This window comes from Mirounga leonina, unplaced genomic scaffold (genome assembly GCF_011800145.1).
Source record: "Mirounga leonina isolate KUSES-001 unplaced genomic scaffold, KU_Mleo_1.0 Mir_91, whole genome shotgun sequence".
NCBI classification, from domain to species: Eukaryota; Metazoa; Chordata; class Mammalia; order Carnivora; family Phocidae; genus Mirounga; species Mirounga leonina.
This window is the reverse complement of record NW_023270839.1, coordinates 9,751,276-9,765,174: the sequence shown is the minus strand read 5'-3', so window position 1 is coordinate 9,765,174 and position 13,899 is coordinate 9,751,276.

The following is a 13,899-nucleotide window of genomic DNA, read 5'->3' as shown; positions in this document are numbered from 1 at the left end:
GTAAAATAGGATGATAATAATTACAGCTATCTCATGGAGTTATTATGAGTCAATACTTTTTAAAAAAATGAGTCAATACTTTTAAAGCTCTTAGTATTGTATCTGGTAAACAGAACTCAATAAATATTTTTAAATCAATAAAATATAATAGTATCTTTTAAAGTCAGTACATATTTTACCTCATTCTAATAGGCACAGTGTGTTCCATTATATGAACATATCACAATTTGTTTATCAATTATTCACTTAAGACACTTTATTGTAGTCAATATTTTACAATTAAAATAATACTGCAACTAATGTCCTTAAATATAAGTCTTTATATACTCACATCAGTATTCCACAAATTAGAGAAAGGATTTCTGGGATATAGGAAATGTGTATTTTTAATTTTGAGAAATATTGCTAAGTGCGATGTCCCCAAATAGTGTTCAACTTTTCAATAAATGGTGTTGGGACAACTAGATATCCACATGCAAAAGAATAAAGTTGGGCCCGTACCTCACACCACATGCAAAAATTAATTCAAAATAGGGTGCCTGGGTGGCTCAGTTGGTTAAGCGACTGCCTTCGGCTCAGGTCATGATCCTGGAGTCCCGGGATCGAGTCCCGCATCAGGCTCCCTGCTCGGCAGGGAGTCTGCTTCTCCCTCTGACCCTCCCCCCTCTCATGTGCTTGCTCTCTCTCATTCTCTCTCTCTCAAATAAATAAATAAAATCTTAAAAAAAAAATTAATTCAAAATGAATCAGAGGCATAAATGTAAGAGCTAAGACTATGAAACTGCTGGGAGAAAACATAGATTCAAATCTCTGTGACCTTGAATTATGCAATTTTTTAAAGATATAACACAAAAAATACATGCAATAAAAGGAAAAATAAATTGGGCTTCATCAAAATTTTTAAAATTTGTGCTTTAAAGGTTACTATCAAAGTACAAGTTCACAAAATGGGTAAAAATATTTGCAGATCATGTATCTGATAAGAGGTTATTATCCAGATTATATCAATAACTCTCACAACTCAACAATAAAAAGACAAATAACTCAATTTTTTTATTCTTTTTTATATATTTTTTAAAGATTTTATTTATTTATTTGAGACAGAGAATGAGAGAGAGAGAGAGCACATGAGAGGGGGGAGGGTCAGAGGGAGAAGCAGACTCCCTGCCGAGCAGGGAGCCCGATGAGGGACTTGATCCAGGGACTCCAGGATCATGACCTGAGCCGAAGGCAGTCGCTTAACCAACTGAGCCACCCAGGCGCCCCTCAATTTTTTTAAATGCACAAAGATCTGACTAGACATTTCTCCAATAAGATATACAAATGGGCAATGAGCACATTAAAAGATGCTCAACATCATTACTCATTAGGGAAAGGTAAATCAAAACCACGATGGGATACCATTTCTTTTTTTTTTTTTTAAAGATTTTATTTATTTATTTGAGAGAGAGAGAATGAGAGAGGGGAGGGTCAGAGGAAGAAGCAGACTCCCCGCCGAGCAGGGAGCCCAATGCGGGACTCGATCCAGGGACTCCAGGATCATGACCTGAGCTGAAGGCAGCCGCTCAACCAACTGAGCCACCCAGGCGCCCCGATGGGATACCATTTCATACCCACTAGCACAGCTAGAATAAAAAATGACAGACAACACCAAGCGTTGGCCAGAATGTGGAAAGATTGGAATAGTCACACGTTGTTGGCCAAAATGTAAAATGGTACAACTGCTTTAGAAAACAATTCAGCGGTTTCTCAAATAAATATAGAGTTATCATATGATCCAGCAATTTCCATACATAGGTATAAAACCAAGAGAATTAAAAATATTTTTTTGCACAAAATGTGTAAACCAATGCTCATGGCAGCATTATTTGTAATAGCCAAAAAAGTAAAACAACCTAAAGGTCCATCCTTTGATGAATGGACAAAATATGGCATACACATAGAATGGAATATTATTCAGCCATAAAATGGGGTTAAGTATGATATTTGCTACAACATGAATGAACTTGGAAAACATTATGCTAAGTAAAGCATGCCAGATACAAAAGGTCACATATTGTATGATTCCATTTACATAAAATGCCCAGAGTAGGCAAATCGGAAAGTAGATTAGTAGTTATAAAGGACTAGGCAGGGGAAAGAATGCGGAATGACTGCTAATGAGTGCCCAGTTTTGGGGGGAATGATTAAGATACTCTACAATCAGATAGTGGTGATAGTTACACAACCTTGTGAATATACTAAAAACTACCTACACTTTAGAAGGGTGAATTTTATGCAATGTGAATTATATCTCACTAAAGAACTTGTATGATCATGTTCATTTTCCCATAGCCTCCCCAGCACTGGATCTTATCACGCTTTCTCATTTGTTTGCCAATATGAGAGGTAAGGTCAATATTGTGTTAATTTTCCTTCCTTGAATTGAACATTAAGTGCCATAAGAACTTAGGAAAATGAGATACCAGTATATGCTGTAGACAAATATATTCAAGGAGGAAGTTGTGGTTGATCTGTGGCTTGAAGATAGGAAGAAGAGAGGAACAATATATATTTGTAGATACTAACCCTTCCAGGAAGTGGAGCTTAACCCTTTTTCCCAAAGGGTGGTCTAGACTTAATGACTTGCTTCCAAGGAATATAAGAGAAAGGGAAAAATAGTAATTTTACAATGGAGAAACCTAGCAAACACAACATCGACCAAGTGATGAAGGTTAACATCATGAGTGGTGTCATATGGATATCATGTCTCCTGATATGATATGACAAGGAGGGTACTTCACCTCTGTGGTATCTTTCCCTAAAACCCATAATCACAGTCTAATCATGAGGAAAACATATCAAAACCAGATTGGGGGCCATTCTGCAAGAAACCATGCTCAATACTTCTCAAAACTGTCGAAGTCATGAAAGACAAGGAAAGACTTAGAAAGTATCACAGACTCAAAGGAGAGAGATCACAACTAAATGTAATGTGTACCCTGAATTGGATCCTGGAACAAAGAAAGGACATTCAGAGAAAATTGATGAAGTCCAAATAATGGAGATCTGTTACTAATAATGCACTAATGTCGGTTTATTAGTTTTACCGAACGTCCCATGTAAGATGTTAACAATGGAGGAAATTGGGTGACTGGTATACCATAACTTTATGTATTATCTTTTTTAAATTTTTGATTTATTTTATTTTGAGACAGAGCATGAGTGAGGGGGAGGGGCAAAAAAAGAGGGAGAGAGAATCAAAAGCAGGCTCCACCCTCAGTGCAGAGCCCCATGCGGGGCTTCTTGGGGGGCTTGATCTCACAACCCCGAGATCATGACACCAGCTGAAATCAAGAATCAGCCGCTTAACTGGCTGAGCCATCTGGACAACCTTGTATTATCTTTTAAACGTCAATAAATATGAAAGGATTCCAAAATAAAAAGTTCATTGCTTTTTAAATGGCTTACCTGATACTTATACCACCAGAATCATCTCATGTAAAATGCCAAGATCCACATGAAGATATACTGATGTACTGACAGTATGCATGGATTCAAAATGAAAGCCTCAGCTTCCAGAAAAAGGAAGCTTAAAGGTAGTTCATTTGTAACATTTAGTCAGTTTTACTACTTGAATCCTGAAGAATATTAAGACGAGCACAGCAACATCATTGCACGCTTGAGGAAAATCTTAAGCATTTTCTAAAATACTTGATAAGAGAAAGTTTGATTAGATGTTACTATAATGTTAAAAGTTTCCTCACAAGGTCTTTTAACATTACATTGTCAATAACAAAAAAGGATGAGCTGTGAGATTCAGTCCAAGCCCCACATGGGGTGTATAGATTACAAAATAAATACATACATACATACATACATACATAAACAAACTTTTAAAAAAATAAAAAGAATGATCACTCCCTGAAGCATGATCCAAAGAAGTTGAATTTTCCAAATTCTGTTAAATAGCCAGAAAAGAGAAAAAGCAATATGTACCCTCTGCTATTTACTACCATGTATTCATGCAAAGAAAATTTCTCATCAATGATGAATACCTAGAATTTGAAGTTTTAATATTTAATATATTTTAATTTATTATAAATTTTAATCATATTATATAATTTTTTTTCTTAGGACATAAGAAATACAATGAATTTTTTCACCAAAATTTATAGAGCTGACTTTAAATCCCTTCAAGTTTATTTCACTATGTCACACAAACATCATTTTCTTGGTGTACAATTTTCTAAGCATTGCCATAAGGGACAGCAAGTCTGTTCAGTCAATAATTCTCTATAATATCTTGGGCGAATTAAGAGGAAATTACTCTGATTCAATTCCTCCTCCCAGAATTTTTCATGAAGATGAATATGTTTATAGCTTTAAAACTTAATGAACTCTCTGGAGGTTGATTCTACATCAATACTACTTGTCAATATTATGCTGATTCTTATCTCTCCTCCAGTCGCTAAACATACTGTCCAAGGCAACCATCTCTATCCTTCATAATAGTACTTACTACAACCACCAATTCAATGTCCTCCTTGGTTTAATAAGATCTTTCTCATATTTCTTAGAATAACATTTGCCATCATTTTGAGCTTTGACTTTGGGGGCTTATTTCTTCCTAGAGGCTTGCAAAATAATTAAAATTAAAATAAACTATCACACCGCTTATGTCCCTTGTGGAGAAAAAGAAATTGTCACACACTATTGGTGGAAATGCAAATTGGTGCAGCCACTGTGGAAAATGCTGTGGAGGCTCCTTAAAAAACTAAAAATAGTATTACCATATGATCCAGTAATTTCATTACAGGGTATTCACCCAAAGGAAATGAATTGATGAAGTCCAAACACTGATTCAAAAAGGTATATGCACCCCTATGTTTATTGCAACATTATTTACAATAGCCAAACTATGATAGCAGCCCAAGTGTCCATGGATTGATGAATGGATGAAGACAGATGAATGGATAAAGAAGTAATAGAATATTACTCAGCCATGGGGCACCTGGGTGGCTCAGTCAGTTAAGCATCTGACTTGGCTCAGGTCATGATCTCAGGGTCCTGGAATCAAGCCCTGCATTAGGTTCCATACTCAGCGGGGAGTCTGCTTGTCCCTCCCCCTCTGCTCCTCCCCCTACTTATGCTCTCTCTGTCTGTATCCCAAATTTGGGGGGGAAAAAAAAGAATATTACTCAGCCATTAAAAAGAAGGAAGTCTTGCCATTTGCAACAACATGGATAAACCTGGGGGATATTATGCTAAGTGAAATAAGTCAGTCAGAGAAAGACAAATACCATATGATTTCACTCATATGTGGAATTTAAGAAACAAAACAAATGACCAAATAAAGAAAAAGACACAAACAATGGTTATGTTTTACATATGAGCAACTACACATCAAACAGAAATGGTTTACTAAAAGGCTGGATTAACATGGTTTTATCCTCAGTTATATATTTTTTCCACAAAACAAGCAAGTATAAACATTAAATATATGAAAAACTACATTTAAAAATTAAATCTAGGGGCGCCTGGGTGGCTCAGTTGATTAAGCGACTGCCTTAGGCTCAGGTCATGATCCTGGGGTCCTGGGATTGAGCCCCACATCAGGCTCCCTGCTCAGCCGGAAGCCTGCTTCTCCCTCTCCCACTCCCCCTACTTGTGTTCCCCCTCATGCTGTCTGTCTCTCTCTCTCTCTCTCTCTCTGTCAATTAAATAAATAAATAAAATCTTCAAAAAAAAAATTAAATCTAAACACCTAAGGAGAATTAGGCATTATATACACACTAATCTTAACTATTAAATTTTAGTCCTTTCTGCATTATCTTTTTGTGGGTTTAAATAAGAATACATAATTTCTTTCACTTTCTAACTTTGCAATAATAAAACAGCCCAGTATAATGTCAAAAGCACTAGACCTGGTTTCGGGAGACCTAGATTTAAGCCCAGGCTTACCACTCACTAGCTATACAACATTCATCTTAAAACTCTCATACTGCTATATCCAATACTAGAGTAGGTATTCAATCAATGTTTATAAATTTTTTTTAAAGATTTTATTTATTTATTCATGAGAGACAGAGAGAGAGAGACAGAGGCAGAGGGAGAAAGAGGCTCCCTGCAGAGCAGGGAGCCCGATGCGGGACTCGATCCCAGGACCCTGGGATCATGACCTGAGCCGAAGGCAGACGCTTAACCGACTAAGCCACCCAGGTGTCCCCAATGTTTATAAATTTAATCAGGAACTGAGTCTAGGAGAAACTAGTGAAGTGGAAGAGGCCTCCTCTTTGCTTGCCAATTTATGAATTGGGCTATAACAACAGGTAAGCAAATAAAATAAAGGATATAGTCCTCCCCCACCAATTGTTCAATAATGGCAGGGCAAAGAGGAAATGGCCTGCACCAGGAAATGAGCACAAAGAGAAGGAAAGCCGACAGGGCAAAAAGACTGGGAAGCAGTTTTCCCCGACCACAGTGGGAAACCATGCACTCTGCCGTGCAGTGGGGCCATGACCTAAAATCCCAGAACTCTAGATCTGCTTCTCTATTCATCTGATGAATTCTGGTTAATATTTTCTATAGCTACCATGACCTGAGCAAAGATAACCAGGACCATGCAGCCATTTTGTTTATCAATATGAGCATGTAAAACATATGAAAAAAAAAAAAATGTGAGAATCTGATCTCCTAAATCTAAAGCAAGAATAAGATATGTGGGATGTCTGGGTGGCTCAGTCGGTTAAGCATCTGCCTTTGGCTCAGGTCATGACCCCAGAGTCCTGGGATCCAGTCCCACATCAGGCTCCTTGCTCAGTGGGGAACCTGCTTCTCCCTCTGCCTACTCTGCTGCTCTGCCTGCCACTCCCCCTGCTTGGGCTCTCTCTCTTCCTCTCTCTCTCTCTCTCTGACAAACAAATAAATTTAAAAATCTTAAAAAAAAAAGATACGTGTAAGCAAAAATAGAAAAATATGTGTTCAGAGAATTGTAGTCAATGACAGAATAATGTATATTCATTCAACATTTACTGTTTACTATAAACAGATAACTAGAGTTAGGGACACATTTTAGAAAGACATATTTCCTACCTAGAAGAGATCAGAATCTTGTGGAAGATATTGATAATAGTTCACAAATCACTTATACATTAGATAGTAGTAAGAATATATAAATATGGTTGTTTATCTAGAACATAATTCTCAATGAACACTGATAAAACTGTATAGACTGAGATTTCTGTGTCTTTCTTGGTCTTGTCCCAAGATACAGCCTTATAAGTAAGTTTACCTGGAGGCTGACAACTATCCTATCATTCAGTAGAAAGGTTACAATTCAACCCTCAGAGAAGTTTTCCATCCTAGACCTTGACTGTGGCTGGGCCAAAGAGCATTGGTAACAAGGCACTCAAAGTCAAGTCTGCTATTGCTTTGCTTCTCTGAGGGTGAGCTAGAATCAGGACAATTCCCTTCAGCAGCAACCATTTGCTCGGAAAGAGGTCACATGAATGTGCTTGTGTCTGCCAGAAGGTGATAAATTTATTCTCTATCATACTTAAAAAATGTTTTTAAATGTCATTTAAAAGTGTAACCCAAGAAGTCAATCCAAAAAGGCTACATACTCTGATTCCAACTGTATGACATTATGGAAAAAGCAAAACTGTAGAGACAGTAAAAAGACCAGTGGTTGCTAGGATTTAGAGGACAAGGGAAGGATGAATGGGTGGAGCACAGAGGACTTTTAGGGGAGTGAAACTATTCTGTATGATACTATAATGGTGGATACAAGTCATTATACGTTTGTCAAAACCCACAGAATGTACAACCTCAAGAGTGAATCCTAACATAAACCATGGATTTGGGGTGAAATGATGTATCAATGTAAGTTCATTTCTTATAACAAATGTACCATTCCAATGCAGGATTTGATGGTTGGGGGAATGTGTGTGTGTTTGTGCATGTGTGTGTGTGTGTGTGTGTGTGTGTAGAAGGTACATGGGAACTCTCTGTATTTTCCACTCAATCTTGCTGTAAATGTAAAACTGCTTTAAAAAATAAAGTACATTTTTAAAATAATCTTAAAAATGTAACCCAATAATAATTATTGGCCAAAACTACACAATTAGTGTTTATTCTCTTTTGGGCAGTGACAAAAAGAAGCAGACAAAGTAAGTTTTCCACAAGTCTTTTTGCTATAGAGAAGCAGTCTGTAGACCAAAATATAGAGGCTCAATTAGTGAGTTTCCCTTGAATAATAAGTTTTTTCATCTACTCATTTCTGCCATCATTCACTCGGCCCATTTGGGATACCTCAACCAAGTATCTTCTCCCCTCTCTGCTAGCAAGAACAAAGAACTTCAGGCCAAACACAGTAGTTGGCACAGTTTTGAAGAGGTTGGCACTGTTCAAGCTACCTCTGTGAAAGCAAGGCCCAAAGGATTCCCATCCCTCCAGGCCTAACCAAAGACAAAGTTGTTTTAACAGCTTGGAAAAGAAACTTGAAGAAGCAGTCATAGCAGGAGATCCTGAGGTCCCCAGACGCCAGTTTGGGAGTCTCTGCAGCAACTCTGCCTCATTTGATTAAAGCAGGAGTTGGAGGCCCCTGAGAGCCAATTAGAAAAGAAAGTCAGGGCGAGGAAGAGAGAAATGATTCCAGAAACTACCAATTAAAACTGAATGGACCAAGGGACCATGACTCAAACTGTTGCATCAGCCAAGTTTCGGTACCAACTCCCCAAACATGAAGAGGGAGCAAAAGGGAGGGAGCCAGAGGAGTTTCACATGCTGGCAAGCATCCACTTCTTACCCCAAGTGCATACATACCTGGCAATTAAGGTGCAAGTGGATCTCTTGATGAGCCATGTCGAAAACGCCAAGAACAAGCCATGAGAGCGACAGGCTGGAAAACATACCCAGTGGACTATGCAGGGTACTGCTGGCAGAACAGCCCTGCTGCCAACTCCGAATCACACCTGTCAAGTCAGATCACACATGACTCACTATCCTTTCTGCAGAACAATACTACTTCCATGATTACCGCGCCCCCTACCCGCGTACATGTAAAATACGTGATGATTTTCAAGTTTATTCCACAAATAGCACTTCATTCATTGTCACAAAATCCCTGTGGGTTTTGTCAAGTGCGTATTAGTGTCTCCATCTAGGAATTTAAAGAAGTTAATGCTGAAGTTCAAGAGATGTGCCTAAGATCACACAGACAGTATAATTTGTATATTTTAAGTGATATGCCACTCTGCTTATATATACATAGACTACCTCTGGAAGAAAACAAGAAAGTGGAGCAGTTACAGCAAGGGAACTAGGAGTCAGGAGTGGAAATGAAGTTTGCCTCTGTTACTCTTTTTGTAACTTGATAATTTTACACTCTTGTATATTCAACCTCCTGAAATTAAATGAAAAAGGAGGCTATAATGAAGGAGCAGAAAACCATAATCCAGTTCTCTTCCCACTGCATAATGCTGCCTCCCATGCTAGGTAAGAGGCCAGAGTAGCTTTCTTTCTCCTCTCTTCCCACTTCTTCCCCATTCCATCACCTCCATCCACATCTACGTACACAAGCATGATTTCCTATGAGAACTTTCCCATGATTGCCTGCTCTGTGCAAATCTGCCAGGAGCTAAGAGTGTGCTGAAAACCAACCAAGTGATAAGGAAAGTGAAAACATGATTCTTGCTTATAGGTGGAGTGATCCTAACAATACAGTGTCACTTGGGGGAAAAAAAATAGCATCTTTGTCCAATATTTTAAGAGAATAGAAATATAAACAAACACTTCAGCATAAAGGATCAAGATTAGAAAGAATGAAGCCCACAAAACCTGACAATACTAGGGACTGCGGCCCCCCCAATACTCAACAGCCTGGCAAGTCACAGACCGAAGGGGAAGAACTCTGTCCTGGATATGAAGGGAGATTCCTCCACCTGATACAGTGAGACAGGCTCCCACGAGAAGCAAGGCGAGAGGACATACGACACAATGGCTATTGCAGCTACACACATCTAGAGACAAAACAGATAAAACTAAATTGATAGAGTATTGGAAGAAATTGCCTCTCACGCCACTTCCAACACTCTATGACTATAAATCATAGATGCAGGTAAAATGGTAAGTAGGAAAGGGCGCCTGGGTGGCTCAGTTGGTTAAGCGACTGCCTTCGGCTCAGGTCATGATCCTGGAGTCCCAGGATCGAGTCCCGCATCGGGCTCCCTGCTCAGCAGGGAGTCTGCTTCTCCCTCTGACCCTCCCCCCTCTCATGTGCTCTCTCTTTCTCTCTCAAATAAATAAATAAAATCTTTAAAAAAAAAATGGTAAGTAGGAAAGAAAGTGCTGGGGCGCCAGGTTGTGCAGTAGGTTAAGCATCCAACTCTTGGTTTTGGCTCAGGTTGTGATCTCAGGGTCATGAGATCGAGCCCCCATTTGGGCTCCATGCTCAGCGTGGAGTCTGCTTAAGACTCTGTCTCCCTCTCCCTTTGCCCCTCCCACACACATTCGTGCACCCCCACTCTCTCTCTCTCTAAAATAAATACATAAAATATTTTATTAAAAAAAGAAATTTCATTTAAAAAAAAAAAGAAAGTGCTGACACAATCCTGATACCAAGAGGCAGTCATTACCGTGGACTACACATTTTAAAGTTTTTTCATCTGTTCCATGTAAATTTATTGAGCATTTGTGTCAGGTACTGAGCTAGGATCTAAGACTGCAAAAAATGAGTGCCTTCAAAAAAATCTCACATGGGGCGCCTGGGTGGCTCAGTCATTAAGCGTCTGCCTTCGGCTCAGGTCCTGATCCCAGGGTCCTGGGATCGAGCCCCACATCGGGCTCCCTGCTCGGCGGGAAGCCTGCTTCTCCCTCTCCCGCTCCCCCTGCTTGTGTCCCCTCTCTCGCTATGTCTCTCTGTCAAATAAATAAATAAAATCTTTAAAAAAAAAATCTCACAGCCCACAGGAAATTAGCAAATAGTTAAAACACAGTAAGTCATAAGTCATAAGTGCTCTGAGAGAATAAAGACAAACACATCAAAACCCGCTTCAAGTGAGCTCAGGAAGGTTTTTACAAGAAAGGTAACATTTGAACTGAATATCAAAGGACAGTTAGGAACTCTCCAGTGGGGGGGACAACACATTTCAAGCAGAAGGAATCACATGTGCAAAAGTACTGAGGTATGAAAGAGCATGGAAGATTTCCAGACCTTAAGAATATGTTGGGTGTGCTATGCATTAGGATTACAAGGAGAAAAGAGCAGAAACGAGATAATATAAATAAGCAGAAAAAACTTGAAGGCTGTGGCCATGTGAAGGAATGCCTTACTGGAATTATGTTGAACTGCTGAAGGTTTTTAAATAAGGAAATAGGGTTATCCACCGAGATACCTTTCCAAGACCCCCAGTGGATGCCTGCAACCCTGGAGAGTACCGAACCCTACATACACTGTTTTCTCCTATACATGTATATGTATGATAGTCACATTTATAAATGAGGTGCTGTGTGAGGTTAACAACAGTAACTGATAATAAAATAGAACAATTATAACAATGTACTGTAATTAAAGTTATGTGGTCTCTCTCTCTCAAAACATCTTATTGTATCGTACTCACCCTTCTTCTTGTGATGATGTGAGATGGTACAATGCCCACGTGATGAGATGAAGTGAGGTGAATGACACAGGCGTTGTGACCTAGCTAATATGCTCTGCTGCAGTTCATCAGAAGGATCATCCACTTCCAGACAGTGACTGATGGGGGTAACTGAAACAGCGGAAAGTGAGATCGTGGAAGCGAAACCTTGGATGAGTGGGGACTACTATGATATGATCACATTGATGTTTGAGAAAGGTGAAACTGTTGGCAACATTTCCCATTTCTTAAACAGCAGCAGAGCATATTAGCAGAACGGATAAGACTACAAGCTCTAGAGCCAGGATGACTGCGTTCAAATTCCGGCTGGAATATCAGCGTAATTGAGTGTTGTCCTGTTGCCTCTGCCTTTATTACTGACAGGCGGGCCAATGGTGGGCAAGCCCACGGAAACTGTGTTTACGGTGCCATAGCCTCCCACAGACACTCCCCCAACAAACACAAGGCTTCTCTCTGCAGTCCCATTTCAGTGGCTGGATGTGCTTGGCTTCTCAGATTGACTGACTGGGGACTCCTAACTTCCTCCTGGATCTTCATTTCTCCAGCCCCTCTGACAATTGCATAAGGTCTAATTTGTATAATAAATCCTTTATCCCATAACTCATAAAGGTTCTGCTCCCCACATAAACCATGGACTGATATATTCCATCCTCTCCTTCCCTAATTTTGACCTCCATGCTCCATATTCTGATAAAGAATAAGCACAATATCCACTCTTTCTTTTTAAGATTTTATTTATTTGCCAGAGAAAGAGAGCGCACAAACAGGCAGAGCTGCAGGCAGAGGGAGAAGCAGGCTCCCTGCTGAGCAAGGAGCCCGATGCAGGACTCAATTCCAGGACCCTGGGATCATGAGCTAAGCCAAAGGCAGATGCTTAGTGACTGAGCCACCTAGGCATCCCTCCACTGTTTCTTTGAAAGGCTAGAGACCACATTGACCTACAAGAGGAGCAACTACCAGAGCAGAAGTCCTGAACTATAGGCTCTTCATGTCGATAGAATAGTTTCAACATTATTATTATTCTGCATACAAGGTGTCAAAACCCTCTATATTAGTGGAGTATGTCCTACTTTCCTAATCCACCATCTATCCAGCCAGCCAGCTCTTTGTTACTGAGTCAGGCAATGTCTAACCCTCTGATGTATGTGATAATGTCTAAAAGTCAAAGATAAGTATGAATTCGTGTCATAGTTCAAGTTCAAACCACATAACCAAGTAATTCTAATACAATAAAACACATGCCAAGTAATACAGAATGTACAAAGTGCTGTATCATTTCCTAAACATATGCCTCTAATTTTTTTCTTCAACAGTTTCCTCAGTCTTGGATGTCCTCTGTTACATTTCACATCAAATTCATAAGTAACAAATATTTTGTTAAAATATGCTCATATCTATATGTTAGCTAATTGAATTTAAATTTTAAAAATGTTCAAGATCACAGATAAAGGAATATAAATTTAAAAGAATGAAGTGTCATGTTGCCTATCAGATATAAAAACCATATCCCAGGTTATGAATAGCCATTCTTATAACAGTTGGGAAGGGGGGAAATCAATAGTATGAAGATACAAATAAAAATTAATAAAACGGAAAAAAATACAAAAGACGGGGGTAAACAAAGTCAAGTTCTTTGAAGACTTGTAAGAGACAAACTGCTGAAAGAAAAGACACAAGATACAAATAAACGGTATCGGTAGAGAAAAAGAGAACGAAAATTCTGAAACCACAAAGAATAAATAAATAAGGAACATATTACAAACAATTTAGTAAATTTGGAAACTTAAATGAAATGGATAAGTTACTAAAAAATATGAAATATCAAAATCAAATCAAGAGAATAATAAACATTAAAGAATTTAAATCAGTAGTTAATCTTTCCATTAAAAAATGCCAGGTGGGGGCACCTGGGTGGCTCAGTCGTTAAGCGTCTGCCTTCGGCTCAGGTCATGATCCCGGGGTCCTGGGATCGAGCCCTGTATCGGGCTCCCTGATCCACGGGAAGCCTGCTTCTCCCTCTCCCGCTCCCCCTGCTTGTGTTCCCTCTCTTGCTGTCTCTCTCTGTCAAATAAATAAATAAAATCTTTAAAAATAAATAAATAAAAATGGCCCAGAATAAACATACCAGCTTAGAACATAGTATGTTCTAAAAATATGTGTTTTGGGCGCCTGGGTGGTTCAGTCAGTTAAGCGTCTGCCTTCGGCTCAGATCATGATCCCGGGGCCCTGGGATCAAGCCCCCCATCGGGCTCCCTGCTTG